This window comes from Lampris incognitus, chromosome 10 (assembly GCF_029633865.1).
Source record: "Lampris incognitus isolate fLamInc1 chromosome 10, fLamInc1.hap2, whole genome shotgun sequence".
NCBI classification, from domain to species: Eukaryota; Metazoa; Chordata; class Actinopteri; order Lampriformes; family Lampridae; genus Lampris; species Lampris incognitus.
In genome coordinates, this window is record NC_079220.1 from 38,991,626 (window position 1) to 39,006,544 (window position 14,919).

Genomic DNA, 14,919 nt, shown 5'->3' on the forward strand with positions numbered 1-14,919 from the left:
AGCAAGAAAAAAATCCATCCATCCATCCATTATCCGAACTGCTTATCCTGCTCTCAGGGTCGCGGGGATGCTGGAGCCTATCCAGGCACATGCCGTGAGCTTTGAGATTGGGTAAGCATAAAATTTTGTAATACACTTAATTACACATACGCCCATTTCACGCTGCGGCCATCTTGGATTTTTTAAAAACCAAGTGGTGGGAACTTAGCCACGCCCCCTTCTTACTCAATCAGAAATCAATGGCCGAGTGGGGCAACCGCTGATCAGATGTCCCTTCTGGCCACAGTAGAGGAATTGACCCGCCTTGAACCGGGCCCCCAGTTCGGCCGGACTAAGGCGCGTGCGCCCCAGCTGCATAGGTTCCTCCCCCGTCGTGGTCTGGGGAGCGGAGGGAGAAACGGCCACAGGGAAAGTGGGGCGAGCAGGAGTAGGGGTCCTGTGAGGAGTGCTGGACGACTGGGGAATGGGCGGGGACCCACGCAGGGCTCGCTCGCGCCTCCTCTGCCGGTGGTGTCCATCGATGCGGATGGCAAGTTTGATCACGTCATCGAGGGAGGTGGGCTCCTCCCGGGTGGCTAGCTGGTCCTTGACAGCCACGCTGAGACCTCTCCGGTAGGTGACCCAAAGTGACTGGTCATTCCAGCCGCTCTCAGCTGTGGCCAGCCTGAACTCCACCGAGTAGTCTGTGACACTGCCACTGCCCTGCTGGATACTGCTCAGCCGAGCACCAGGGTCCTGGCCACCGACTGGATGGTGAAAAACCTTCCGTAGTTCCGCCACAAAGTCCTCGTAGGTGAGGCAGAAACTGGCCTTCATGGACCAGGAAGCAGTGGCCCACTGAGCTGCTCGGCCTGTGAGCAGGTTGGTCACGTAAGCGACATGGGCAGCATCAGACGTGAACATGCTGGGTTGGTGCAGGAAGACCAGCTCACACTGCATGATGAATGTGGCACAGGTCTCAAAGTCGCCATCAAATGGTCATGGGCTGGAGATGCAGGGCTCCCGGGTAACTGGGTTGAGCCCCACAGGGTTAACTGGGGCAGCGGGCCCAGGGGGCGGGTTACCCACGACTCCAGGGGCAGGCTGGCCCGGCGGCTGGATGGTGAGAGCCGCCGTGATGGTTTGCAACTGCCGCAGGATCTCTGCTTGTTGGCTCGCCAACGCCACCTGCTGGCTCATTAGGTTATCCACACAGGCCTGGAGGGGCTGGACCCGAGTCTGAAGATCTCTCACCGCGGCGGAGGCCGCCTCTAGCTGCTGGTGCGGGAGTTAGTCAGTTGGATCTGTCCGATGAGAGCCGCTCGAAGCGGACTGGTCTGTTGGGGTTTGCGGAAGACCCCAAGCGCACGACACCAGATAGAGATGGGGTTAGCCGAAACTGGCGTACTTTATTACTTGCTCGTACAATGGTCAAACACAGGAGGGCAATGAGCGACAAGAAAGCGGGAAGTCCAAGGGAAGAAAACTCACGGGTAATCCAAACTGGGAACACAGCAGGATACTTCCACGGGGAAACTTTGCAAAGAAAACCATAAACCAAGGGCTGAGGTAAACTCAGAGAGAAATGCATCGGAAGGGAAGAGCAACCACTACTGCGAGGAGGTAACGGCATGAACTGACAACGGGCGCTGGGAGACCAGCAAACTTAAGCCCAGCCCTGACAGCTAAGCCCGGCCCTGACGAACTGATTGGCTGCCGGCGCGGGGTGGGCGGGCCACGGCGTGCGGTGGGCAAGCCGTAAAACTGGTACTGTTAACCAGCAGGGTGCCAGTAGAAACTATGCTACTGTTCGGCAAAGGAGAAGGAGAGGGGGAAGGCATGTCCAGAGGCAGTGAGAGAGGAGGAAGGATGGGAGTGTGGAGGTGAGAGTCGGAACTTTGAATGTTGGCACTTAGACTTGTAAAGGGAGAGAGCTGGCTGTGCAAGAGACCAGGTGGAAGGGGAGTAAGGCCAGGAGTATCGGAGGTAGGTTCAAACTCTTCTATCATTGGTGCAAATAGGAGGAGAAATGGGGTAGGGATAATTCTGAAGGAAGAGTATGTCAAGAGTGTACTGGAGGTGAAGAGAGTGTCAGACAGAGTGATGAGTATGAAGCTGGAAATCGAATGTGTACTGCTGAATGTTATAAGCGCATATGCCCAGCAAGTTAAGTGTGAGATGGAAGAGAAAGAAGAATTCTGGAGTGAGTTGGATGACGTGGTGGAGAGGGTAACTAAGGAGGAGAGAATGGTGATTGGAGTGGACTTCAATGGACATGTTGGTGAAGGGAACATACGTGACGAAGGAGGTGATGGGTAGATATGGTGTCAAGGAGAGACATGTGGAAGGACAGATGGTGGTGGATTTTGTGAAAAGGATGGAAATGGCTGTGGTGAATACATATTTCAAGAAGAGGGAGGAACACAGGGTGACGTACAAGAGTGGAGGAAAGTGCACACAGGTGGACTATATCTTATGTAGAAGGCGCCATCTAAAAGGGATTGGTGACTGCAAGGTGGTGACAGGGGAGAACGTAGCTAGGCAGTATCGGATGGTGGTCTGTAGGATGACTTTAGAGACCAAGAAGAGGAAGCGAGTGAAGACACAGCCGAAGATCAAATGGTGGAAGTTGAAGAAGGAAGACTGTTGTGTGGAGTTCAGGCAGGAGTTAAGACAGGCACTGGGTGGTAGTGAAGAGTTGCCAGATGGCTGGAAAACCACTGCAGAAATAGTGAGGGAGACAGCTAGGAAGGTACTTGGTGTGTCATCAGGACAGAGGAAGGAAGACAAGGAGACTTGGTGGTGGAATGAGGAAGTACAGCAAATTATACAGAGGAAAAGGTTGGCAAAGAAGAAGTGGGATAGTAAGAGAGATGAAGAAAGTAGACAGGAGTACAAGGAGATGCAGCGTAAAGCAAAGAGAGGGGTGGCAAAGGCAAAGGAAAAGGCACATGGTGAGTTGTATGACAGGTTAGACACTAAGGAAGGAGAAAAGGACTGGTACCTATTGGCTAGATAGAGGGACCAAGCTGCGAAGGATGTGCAGCAAGTTAGGGCGATCAAGAGATGGAAATGTGTTTACAAGCGAGGAGAGTGTGCTGAGAAGGTGGAAGGAGTACTTTGAGGGGCTGATAAATGAAAAAATGAGAGAGAGAGAAGGTTGGATGATGTAGGGATAGTAAATCGGGAAGTGCAGTGGATTAGCAAGGAGGAAGTGAGGGCAGGAAGTGCAGTGGATTAGCAAGCAGGAAGTGAGGGCAGCTATGAAGAGGATGAAAAGTGGAAAGGCAGTTCGTCCTGATGACATACCGGTGGAGGCATGTTTAGGAGAGATGACAGTGGGGTTTTTAACTAGATTGTTTAACACACTCTTGGAAAGTGAGAGGATGCCTGGGGAGTGGAGAAGAAGCATACTGGTACCGATTTTCAAGAACAAGGGCGATGTGCAGAACTGTAGCAACTACAGAGGTATAAAGTTGATCAGCCACAGCATGAAGATAGGGGAAAGAGTAATAGAAGCTAGGTTAAGAGGAGAGGTGATGATTAGCGAGCAGCGGTATGGTTTCATGCCACGGAAGAGTAATAGTATATTGCCCACAAAACAAGCTGTTTTGGAAAGTCTAAGCATACCTGGGCATGCACTCAGTGTAGGTGCTATACAAATGTTGTCTTAGGCATGCTTGGTCAGGTTAGACGTTGGCAGATGGGCTAAAAATGCTGCTCACATTTAAAGATGCTGTTTGGACGCATGTTGATGCACGTTTTTCAGACAATAGCATAGTGAGTATACTTAACAATAGGATTTATTGTCTTCAGGAGGGCAATACATGGATACATAAATGGATACAGCAGAAATTTTTCATCAATATTGCAACAACTGTGATACATTCTGTTACATCTTTGGCAAGTATACGCTTAAGGCTCAAAGATGCACAATAACTGGACTTATTAAGAAAGCTTATGAGCTCTACTTCCAATGTAAAATTAATGACCAAGAGAAACCCTGGGCTCCTCACATTTGTTTTGCAACATGTGCAGTCAACCTGAGTGCTTAGCTCAGAGGTACTGGGAAGTCAATGAAATTTGCAGTCCCAATGATATGGCGAGAACAGAAGGATCGTGTGACAGACTGTTACTGTCTGACCAATTTATCTGGCTTCTCTATTAAAAATAAGAAATCTATTGAATACCCCAATCTGCCTTCAGCCATGAGACCAGGGCCACATGATGCCAGTTTGCCAGTACCAGAGCCACCAGAGACATGGAGCCTAGATGAGGCAGATGAAGATGCCACAACACATGACCCAGATGTGGAAAATGACACTGATCCAGATGTTGAACCATTTATGCCTGGTTATCCTCATCTGATAACACCAAATGACCTGGTCACAGACTTAGAGTTGTCAAAAGCTAAAACAGAACTACTTGGTTCAAGATTGCAAGGATGGGGTTTGCCGTCACCAGGTGCAAAAATTTCTATCTCTTGTAACCATCAAGAAGATTTGACACACTTCTTTACGCAGGTTGAAAACCTGTTTCTGCTCTGACATTGATGGATTGTTCATGGCTTTGCATGCATGACCCACAACAATGTAATATTTTTATAGATTTGTCAAAGTTGCGCCTGAAAGATGTCCTGTTATACAATGGCAACGTCCACCCTTCAGTACTCATTGGCTATGCAGTACATATTAAAGAAACCTACAATAACATCGAACTGTTGTTGAAACACAAACAGTACCACAATTACAACTGGAACATCTGTGGTGATCTACAAGTATTGGCACTGCTCCTCGGAATGCAGCTCGGATATACAAAGCACTGTTGCTTCCTTTGTGAATGGGGAGAGCCGTACCAAAGAGTCACATTACTACTGGCAATGTTCCCAGCAATTTAAAGACAGATGCGGTCAACCCTCTACTTAAGAAACTGCACTGCGATCCAGGATATTTTAATAACTATCAACCAGTCTATAATCTTCCATTCTTTTCTATAGCATTAGAGAAAGTTGTTTATTAACAACTTTCGACCCATATAGAAGAAAACTATATGAACTCAAAGAAGGTTGAATCAGTTCAACTGGATATGTTTATTGACAGATACATTTCATCACTCAACTAAGTAACATCTTCAGTCTAAACTGACTGCAGGTAGTACAATACAGTTGCCTAACGACCGAAACCAACGACAAGTTTCATATGCAAATATGGGTGTGACCTCTAACTAGAGCTTCAAATGCCATGTGTACTATTCAGAGAGGATTGGGATTGTTTCAATCACAACATTGTAAGATAGCGACAGATGTATAACAACTGAAACCAACAACCAGTTTCATATGCAAATACAGGTATGACCATTAACTAGAGTTTTGATGGCCATGTGTACTATTCACAGGGGACTGGGAATAGTTGCAATCACAGCATTGTAAGATGGTGACATATGTACTCTTAGCCCCCCCCCCCCCAAGGTTCAGGGATGGTCGTTCCCTCTTCACATAGATGGCCTCTTTGACTTCCCGTTCAAACCATTGTTCCTCCCTATCAAGGATGTGCACATCCTCATCCATGAGAGTGGCCACTGGGTTGTAGATAAGTGTAGACTGTGAAGTCCTGGCCTGATGTGTTAGCTCTCCTGTGTTGTGCCATTCTTTTGCCATCGTCTGTTTAGTTTCCCCAATGTACAAGTCACTGCAATCCTTCTGGCACTTAACAGCATAGACTATATTGCTCTATTTGTGCCAGGGGACCCGATCCTTGGGGTGGACTAAAGTTTTGCGCAGTGTGTTTTGGGGTTTGAAAGCAACTGAGACGTGGCGTTTTGAAAATACGCATCTTAACTTTTCCAACACTCCCGCCACATACAGAATCACCACTGGGGCAGCTGTTGTCCTCTGTTCGATTGGCTGGTGCACTGTTAGGGCATCTTCCTGACTTTGACAAACGCTAGGTCGTTATACATCTGTCACCATTTTACAATGCTATGATTTCAACAATCCCTAATCCTCTGTGAATAGTACACATGGCCTTTGAAGCTCTATTTAAAGGTCACACCCATATTTGCATATGAAACTAGTCATTGGTTTTGGTCATTAGGCAACTGTATTGTACTGTATTGTTAAATAAGGGGTGGGGACATCTGCAGTCAGTTTAGATCGAAGATGTCACTTAGTTGAATGATGAAACATATCTGTCAATAAACGTTGTATCCAGATGAACTGATTCAACCTTCTTTGATTTTCTTACCTGGATTATTGAGCATGCATCAAGACATTTGTGAGAGTCCAAGTCTTGTATGAGTTGTCCGAGCAGGACATGCCATCGGTGTATGATGTATGTGTGTGTGTGTGTGTGTGTGTGTGTGTGTGTGTGTGTGTGTGTGTGCGTGCGTGAATTAAGTAATTGTAAAGCACTTTGAGTGGCTTTTGCAGCTAGAAAAGCACTATATAAAATGCAAATTGATTGACTGATTGATTGATTGATTGATTGATTGACTGATTGATCTATAAGAACCTTTTCAATCAGTTTTCAGGGCCTGTCACGCCACAGAAACTGCTCTGACCAGAGTGGTGAATGATCTTCTACTAGCTATGCACTCTGATTCCACTTCCATGCTTCTACTACTGGACCTCAGTGCAACCTTTGACACCATTGCTCACTGTAAACTATTAGACAGAATAAATTATAATTTTGGTGTCTCTGGCTTAGCTCTCTCTTGGCTTAAGTCCAATTTATCTGGAAGAACACATTGTGTCTGTTATAATAATTTTACATCAAAATTCTCTGACACTAAATATGGGTACCTCATCGCTCAATTCTTTGCCCTCTAATTTTTTCTATATTTCACCTCTTGGCCAAATTATATGCAGTCATGGAGTAAAATTCCATTGTTATGGGGCTGATACTCAGCTGTATGTGTCTATAAGGGCTGATGATCATACTCAAATGACTAATTTAGAGGCCTGCTTGGCTGTGGTGAAAAATTAGATGTCACTTAATGTCCTGCTTTTAAATTCGGATAAAACTGAGATTCTGGTCACTGGCCCTGCTAGACACAGACATTAATCAAGTAACAATTACAATTGAAAACTCTTTGATTTCCTCAAGTGTGGCAGCCAAAAATCTTGGTGTTATGTTTGATCCCAACCTTTCCTTTGATAAGCATATTAAAGAAATCACCAAGACTGCCTTTTTTCAATTATGTAACATAGCTAAAACTCTGTCTTTCCTGTCCATAGCTGATGCAGAGACTCTAATACATGCATTTGTTTCATCCAGACTTGATTGCTATAATGTTGTTTTCAGGTCTGGCACATTCTAGTACTAAAAGTCTTCAGATGGCTCAAAATGCTGCAGCTAGAATCCTAACTAAAACTAGAAAATTTGACCATATTACACCAACCCTTGCCTTCTTTCATTGGCTTCCTATCCATATTAGATCAGACTTCAAGGCGCTTCTGCTGACTTATACAATCTTAAATGGGCTTGCCCTATCTTACCCGTCTGATCTCCTTAAACTGTACATTCCATCTCGAGCTCTCCGCTCTCAAAATACAGGGCTCCTGTGTCTACCTAAAGTTAAAAAGAAGTCAGCTGATGGCAGGGCCTTCTCCTATCGGGCCCATTCTTATGGAATAACCTGCCTGCTGCTGTCAGACAATCAGAGTCTGTTGAGTCTTTTAAATCTACACTTAAAACTCATCTTTTTGCCTTAACCTACAATTAGTTGCCTTTAAATTGAGTGCTTCACAAACCTGCATGGCAGATTGGTTTGTATCTCAATGAATTTACCAAGCATTGTCCTGCCGGTGAGATTATAGCATATAGATTGACTATTGTAAACTGTTCTCTTCTCTCACATCTTTTCTATCTGAATTATGTTTTCTCCTTTCTCTTCTTCTGTGTATGTGACTGGTGTGATGTGAGTCTCCCCTATGTACACGTGTAGTCTGTCCTCCTCCCAGGTCTCTATGGTGATGGCGGTCCCCACCTGGACACTGCTTGGTATCCTCCTCATCACATTTTTTATATATCTTATAAATCCATATAATTTTGTTATCCTGTTTCAATGTTATATCCTTCTCTCACTCCGATGTGTGACTAATGCTTTATTCTTGTCTCTTCTCCCATGTATGTGAATGGTGTGATGTGAGTCTCTCTTGTGTGCATATGTAGTCTGTCCCCCTGCCAGGTCTACATAGTGATGGTGGTTGCATGGCTCAGGTCCTAGGCTGTTCCAGTGGCATCTGGACACTGCTTGGCACCCTCCTCATTATATTCTTCATCTACTCATATATTTTCGTAATGTGTGTGTGTGTGGTGTTAGTGTAGATAGCGGGACCGAAAACTAAAGCACTTATGATACTAATTATTTTTGGAGGTGGTAGGTATTGTCTCATAGAGTAAGGGAAAAATCCCAGAAAAATAAAATTATGCATAATTATGCATAAATATGCAAAATATGCATTTTTCTGAAAATGGCTAAAAACCACTTTTCTCGGCATTTCAGATGATTCTGAGCATCTTTGATTTTTTTCACCTATATACGTTTTTTTTTCCGGGACTTGGAAATGTTTTGGCATTATGCAAAATATATGCACTTTTGCAAAAATGCACTTATGATCCTAAGTTTTTTTTGGAGGTGGTAGGTATTGTTCCAGAGAGGACCAGAAAAATAGCAGAAAATTAAAATATAATTATAATAATTATGCAAAATATGCATTTTCTAGAAATGGCTAAAAAACACTTTTCTCGGCATTTCAGGTGATTCTGAGCATTTGGGGGGAGGGAGTTGGAGTAGGGGGGGTTAGGGGCAGGGGGAAGGCAGTTAGCTGGCAAGATGAAGAGGAGGGAGATTTAGACGGGTGGATAACCAAACCACTACATTGTAGCGGGGTTCTTCTAGTATATTTTATAATTTCGTTATAATTCTGTTATCCTCTTCCAATGTTGTATCCTGTAAATTGTGTAGACACAACATCCATTGCATGTCTGCCTGTCTTAGGAGGGAGATTCTTCCTCTGTTAAGGTTCCTTCCTATTTGTTCTCCCTGTGAAAGGGTTTTTTAGGGAGTTGTTCCTTATCCGATGTGAGGGTCGAAGGACAGGATGTTGTAGTGCTGTAAAGCCCACTGAGGCAAACGTCTAATTTGTGATAATGGGCAATACAAATAAAATTGACTTGACTTGACTCTATAGTGGACATCTACAACATGGAAGGGATAACGCCAAATAGTGCTATCAACGCATTAGGTTCAACTGATTTCCCCAGCATCTCTGAAAAGGTTTTAAAGAGTTCTCCCCAGTAGGTGTATAAGGAAGAACATGACCAGAACGTATATGTGTGTGGTTTGCAGGTATCTGGAATCTGTCACATGTATCATTGATATCTTTATAGGTTTTACATAGCCTGGATACAATATAAGATATTAAGTTGCATCAGATCATGTTATGCATAAATGTTAAATGGTAAATTGACTGCATTTATATAGCCCTTTTCTAGTCTACCAACCAATCCAAGTGCTTTACAATGTATGCCTCACATTCACCCATTCACACACACATAGTGGAGGCTGCCATGAATTGCAGTGGAGGCGCCAACCTGCTCATCATGAGCAGTTAAGGGTTCGGTGTCTTCCTCAAGGACACTTCGACACCCTCTCTGGAGGAGGCAGGGATAGAACCAGCGACTTTCCGATTACTACACAACCTGCTCTACCTCCTGAGCCATGCTGCCTCCAAGAAAATGTGTGCACTCTTTCCATAGTACCTCTCACAAACCTTCAGGGGATCTCTTCTCCCAGCGCAGGTTCCTAGAGGGCTTTTATAATGTCCACAGAGGTTGAATATAGGGAGTTGTGACAACCCCGGGATCAACCCAGCTTCAGCCCCATGGCCAGCGACCCAGCACAGCCCAGAAACGCACCTGGCCTCAATGAGAGGGAGACTGAGCGACACACCTGGCCCCAATCGGAGGCTGATGAGGAGCCCCAGGATAAAAGGGAGCCAGAGACAGTCGGCCGGGGGGGAGAGAGAAATCTAGAATTGTGTTGGCTGCCCAGCGTAGGAGCCAACGAAGACGGGAGTCAGCCGGCTCAGACGAGAAGCAGTACTCGTGTTGAACGTTTCCTTGTGTGTCATGTGAATAAATGCCCACAGCGGGCTCAACCTGCCGACGGTCTGTTTCGTTGTTGGGTCGGGTGCTAAGTTCCCCCGTGGTTGTCACAGTTGGTGAAGAATGCGGGCAACCTGAAACCACTACCAGAGCACCCGATTCAGTGAAGCAGACCGTTGACAGCCGAAGCATGGAGGCAGCAATGCAATTGCTGATCCAAGCCCAAGCCAGGCAGGCTGAGGGCATGGCTACGCTCAAGCAGGTAATGGCCACCGTCACCGGCCTCCCCCCGACCAGTTGGGCTTGGATGCCCAGCGTCCCTGAGACGCCGCCGGTGAGGTCCTCTAGCCCCGCGGCTGCCACGCCGCCTGTGAGGTCCGCGGCTGCCAGGCCGCCTTCGAGACCCTCGGCTGCCAGGCCGCCTTCGAGTCCCGCGGCTGCCAGGCCGCCTTCGAGTCCAGCTTGCCCTGCCGCCTCTGAAGCCTGGGCGCCCGGCCATCGGGTCCCCCGCCGGAGATGTTCTGCCTCTGGCGTCCTGGTCGCCCGTCCGACCGTTCCCAGCCCTCGGGCCGCCGGCCTGAGATCCCTGACCCGGGCTTCCTTCGTGGGAGGGGGAGTTGTGACCAGCCTGGCTTCAGCCCCATGGCCAGCGACCCAGCACAACCCAGAAATGCACCTGGCCTCAATGAGAGGGAGACTGAGCGACACACCTGGCCTCAATTGGAGGCTGATGAGCCCCAGGATAAAAGGGAGCCAGAGACAGTCACCCGGGGGGGAGAGAGAAAGCTAGAGTTGTGTTGGCTGCCCAGCGTAGGAGCCAACGAAGACGGGAGTCAGCCGGCTCAGACGAGGAGCAGTACTCGTGTTGAACGTTTTTCTCGTGTGTCTTGTGAATAAATGCCCACAGCGGGCTCAACTTGCCGACGGTCTCTGTTTCGTTGTTGGGTCGGGTGCTAAGTTCCCCCGTGGTTGTCGGTGTATTTCATCATAAATCTCTATGATGAAATACACTCCCTACTTTCAACCTAAAGTGATATCATTCACTTTAATATGTGTATTGTGGGGAAATCTGTGACTAACAAAGCTGCAAGTTTGTAGAAATCCACAGAAGTTATGTTTGGGTATAGCAAATTTTTCAACTGTTGAAAGACGCAAAAGTATTTCCGATTTAAAAGATTTTTAAATGTGTTAATGCCCTGGTTGGACCAAATATCAAAAACGGCATCAGTGAGCAATGGTGGGAATACATGTTTGGCAGCTATTGAAGCCAGTGTGGAATACAGTTTAAGTCCAAAATGACATTTAAATTGGTTCCAAATTCTAAGGGCAGCTTTGAGGAGCACATTCTCTCTGTATGGAGAAGAGTTACAGTTCATGAGTGAGACAAACCATTTCAATATTGAGCCAAGCATGGAGAAACAGTTGTGTGGAAAATTTAAGCGAATACTGTGTAACTGAGATTTGGTGCCCAGTAGTAAAGCCTGAGATTAGGCAAAGTCATACATAGTTGTCAATTCTGTGAAAGAAAACTTGAGGGAGAAAGATGGGTATACGCTGAAATAAATATGTAAACTTTGGAAGTTTTTTAATCTTAACAGAGTTAAAATGGGCTATTAGAGGGAGAATTAACCCCCACCCAGCTCAAATTCTAAAAGTGGGTTTAGCTTTAAAACATGCATTGATGGATGTTGAGGTTTTGTCTATGATGTCATAAATACTCTAAACTTAGAGAGAGAATTTCCTACCTTTTGGAGACAAGAGGGGAAGAAATTTGCCTACAGGAAGATAATCATTTTATCTTGCCTTAAAGTACACAAAAAGGAAAGGACAGTATTCCCTTTAACTTAGGGTCCTTTCGAGTAGGGACAGTATTCTCCTTGACTAAAGCACTGGGTAAAGATTAGGGGCAGTAGTCCCATTGCTGAAAGGAGTTTGAAACTCACTGTTTCTTAGACAAGTTCTGATAACCATTTTTGGTAACACTTTAGTATGGGGAACATAAAAAAACTTAATTACTAGTGAATTAGTAATGATCAAGATGTCACTTTAGTATGGGGTACATATTCTAAGGAACAAAAACTTAATTTACAGTAATTTAACACTATTAACACTTGTAGTTTTGTTATGTAAGAACAGACCATATTCATTAAGTGTTGGTACTACCACCTTATAAAGTCCATACTAAGCAAAGCATATTGAGATGGTACTACTAATAAGCAATAATTCTGAGGTTATAGAGGGAAAACTCATAGTTAATGGCTTACTGGTTGTATAATAAGGCCATGCAGAATAAGGCATTAATGAGTACATAATAATGACCAATTAAGAGCCAATATGTTGCTAATTTGCATGCTAATAAGCACCTAATTAATGGTGATTACGTTCCCCATACTAAAGTGTTAGCCAATTTTTTTTCTTCCCGATACCAATTCCAATACCTGAATTTGCTTATCGGCCGATACTGAGTACCGATCTGATACCAGTGTGTTAATATATATATATATATATATATATATATATATATATATATATATATACACACACACACACACACACACACCCCAATAGCTGTGGCCTGGGGCCCTGTGATGGCCTGGCGGCCTGTCCAGGGTGTCTCCCCACCTGCCGCCCAATGACTGCTGGGATAGGCTCCAGCATCTCCCGTGACCCTGAGAGCAGGATAAGCGGTTTGGATAATGGATGGATGTATACTACTGACTCTGTCTATATGGAGTGATTGCTATCATTGTTGTATGGCCTGGCTCAAGTTAAACCATTCGTAAAACATGAACAAATACATACAGAGGATGAATGCCATAGAATTTTCTTTTATTATCTAGTTTGACAGTCAGTCATAACTGAAAAAGAACACATAAATGAATATAGGAATAAAAATATCCTTTAAAAAATCTCTTAAGATGTAGCCACAATTTAGTTAAATAAGAAACTTAAAATTTTAAATAGTACAGTAACAGTATAAAACAACAGTGCAAGAGCAACTTAAAATCAAATCAATCTAGGAATAAATAATTCATTTGATAAATTGTTATTGCAGCCACAATTTCATAAAATAAGACATGTAATTAGTACAGTAAAAGTAGAAACAGTAGTGTAACATCAACTTAAAAACTAAACATTCAAAAAGAAACAAGAATTACAAGTGTAAAACAAAAGAGCAGCAGCTACACAGTAAACAAAACATAAGTTGAAACAAGTAGGCTACACATTGCAGTAGCAACTTTGTACTGCTCACAATTTCAAGAGCAATGGCAGGTTCTTCTTTAAGAAGATGAGCAGTTCAGCTCTCTCTGCCCCTAGCCTGTTCTTCCTTGCATCAACAATGTTTGAGACTGTGCTGAACAGTCTCTCACTATCCACACTAGTAGAAGGAGCACAGAGAAATTTCGCAGCAGTGGCAGTCAGGGTGGGAAACCGAACTTGGTTGCTTCCCCGGTGCTGGAATGGGCTGTCTGAGCACAGGATAGTTTGCTCAGTCAAATATGACTAGCACAAGCACACAGCTTCAAATACAGATGTATTTGAACTTGTGTGCTTGTGCTAATCACCCCAAGTTCCTCATCATGGACCAGCAGGATTTCCTCAAACAGGTCCTTCAAGCTGTTCTTTCTGCTGCTGCTCATTGGCTGTGCTTCCATACGTGGGGCCTTTTCCGGCACTGGCTCTGCTGCATCAGTTGTGGGCCTCCTCAATCATTCCTCCATTTTCTCCACCTCTTAGGTCAGTGCATCCTTGATGCTGTCTTCACTTGTGAAGTATCTGAAATAACAATAAAACATAAGAAATAAATATCTAAAAAATAAACAACAACCTCCTCCATAGTAACTCTTCACGGTGACAGATATAGGTTAATGCATATGATGCATGTGCATAAAATAACAATACAATGTCTAGATATCTAGAACAACATTTCTAAGTTTTGATTATAATATAGACTATTACATTTCATAAGCATACTATTAGACATACTTGTATTTGAAACAAAGGTCCAAGAGGGTGGCAACTGCACACAAGGGCTCATCCTCAATGGTTCGGAATTTTTTCTTGACTGCCTCTGGAAGGGTAGCTTTCATCATTTGTATATGCGTGCCCTCCTGTTTCCCCACAGCTGGCAGCCGTTTTAGCACCGTGACCGAGAGGATAACTTCAGTTGTGGAGGAGGTGGATGCCTGGCCCGTTCTTCAAAAGGTGCCAGAACGGTGATGGTTTTCCCCAGCAAAGCCCTTAAATCGCTGTCAGCTCCATATGATGAAACTGATTTTTGATATGTTTGGATACACTCCAGGCCTGCGGTAGCCAGTGGCGAGTGTTTAAAATGATTTTTCTACAACACAGGAGAGAGCTGACGAGCAGCATGGCACTCAGACGTAAATTTGACATCAAATTCAAAGAGAGAGTTTTGCAGTTTGCGGAGGAAAATTCAGGAGAGAACGTTACAAGGCACTTCAATATTCACTCAAAAAGAATCATCCATCCATCCATTATCTGAACCGCTTATCCTGCTCTCAGGGCAGCAGGCAGGGAGATACCCTGGACATCACAGGGCCGACACACACACACACACACACACACACACACACACACACACACACACACACACACACACACACACACACACACACACACACACACACAATCATATCTAGGGACAATTTAGTATGGCCAATTCACCTGACCTACATGTCTTTGGACTGTGGGAGGAAACCCGAGCCCCTGGAGGCAACCCACGCAGACATGGGGAGAACATGCAAACTTCACACAGAAGACGACCCGGGATGACCCACCAAGGTTGGACTACCCGGGGCTCAAACCC

General features: G+C 45.0%; 1 protein-coding gene across 1 annotated transcript in view; it reads right to left on the reverse strand.

The window, feature by feature from the left end:
* Positions 1-14,919, reverse strand: part of engase (endo-beta-N-acetylglucosaminidase) — a 179,454-nt gene that overhangs the window by 145,396 nt on the left and 19,139 nt on the right. The window lies entirely within an intron of this gene.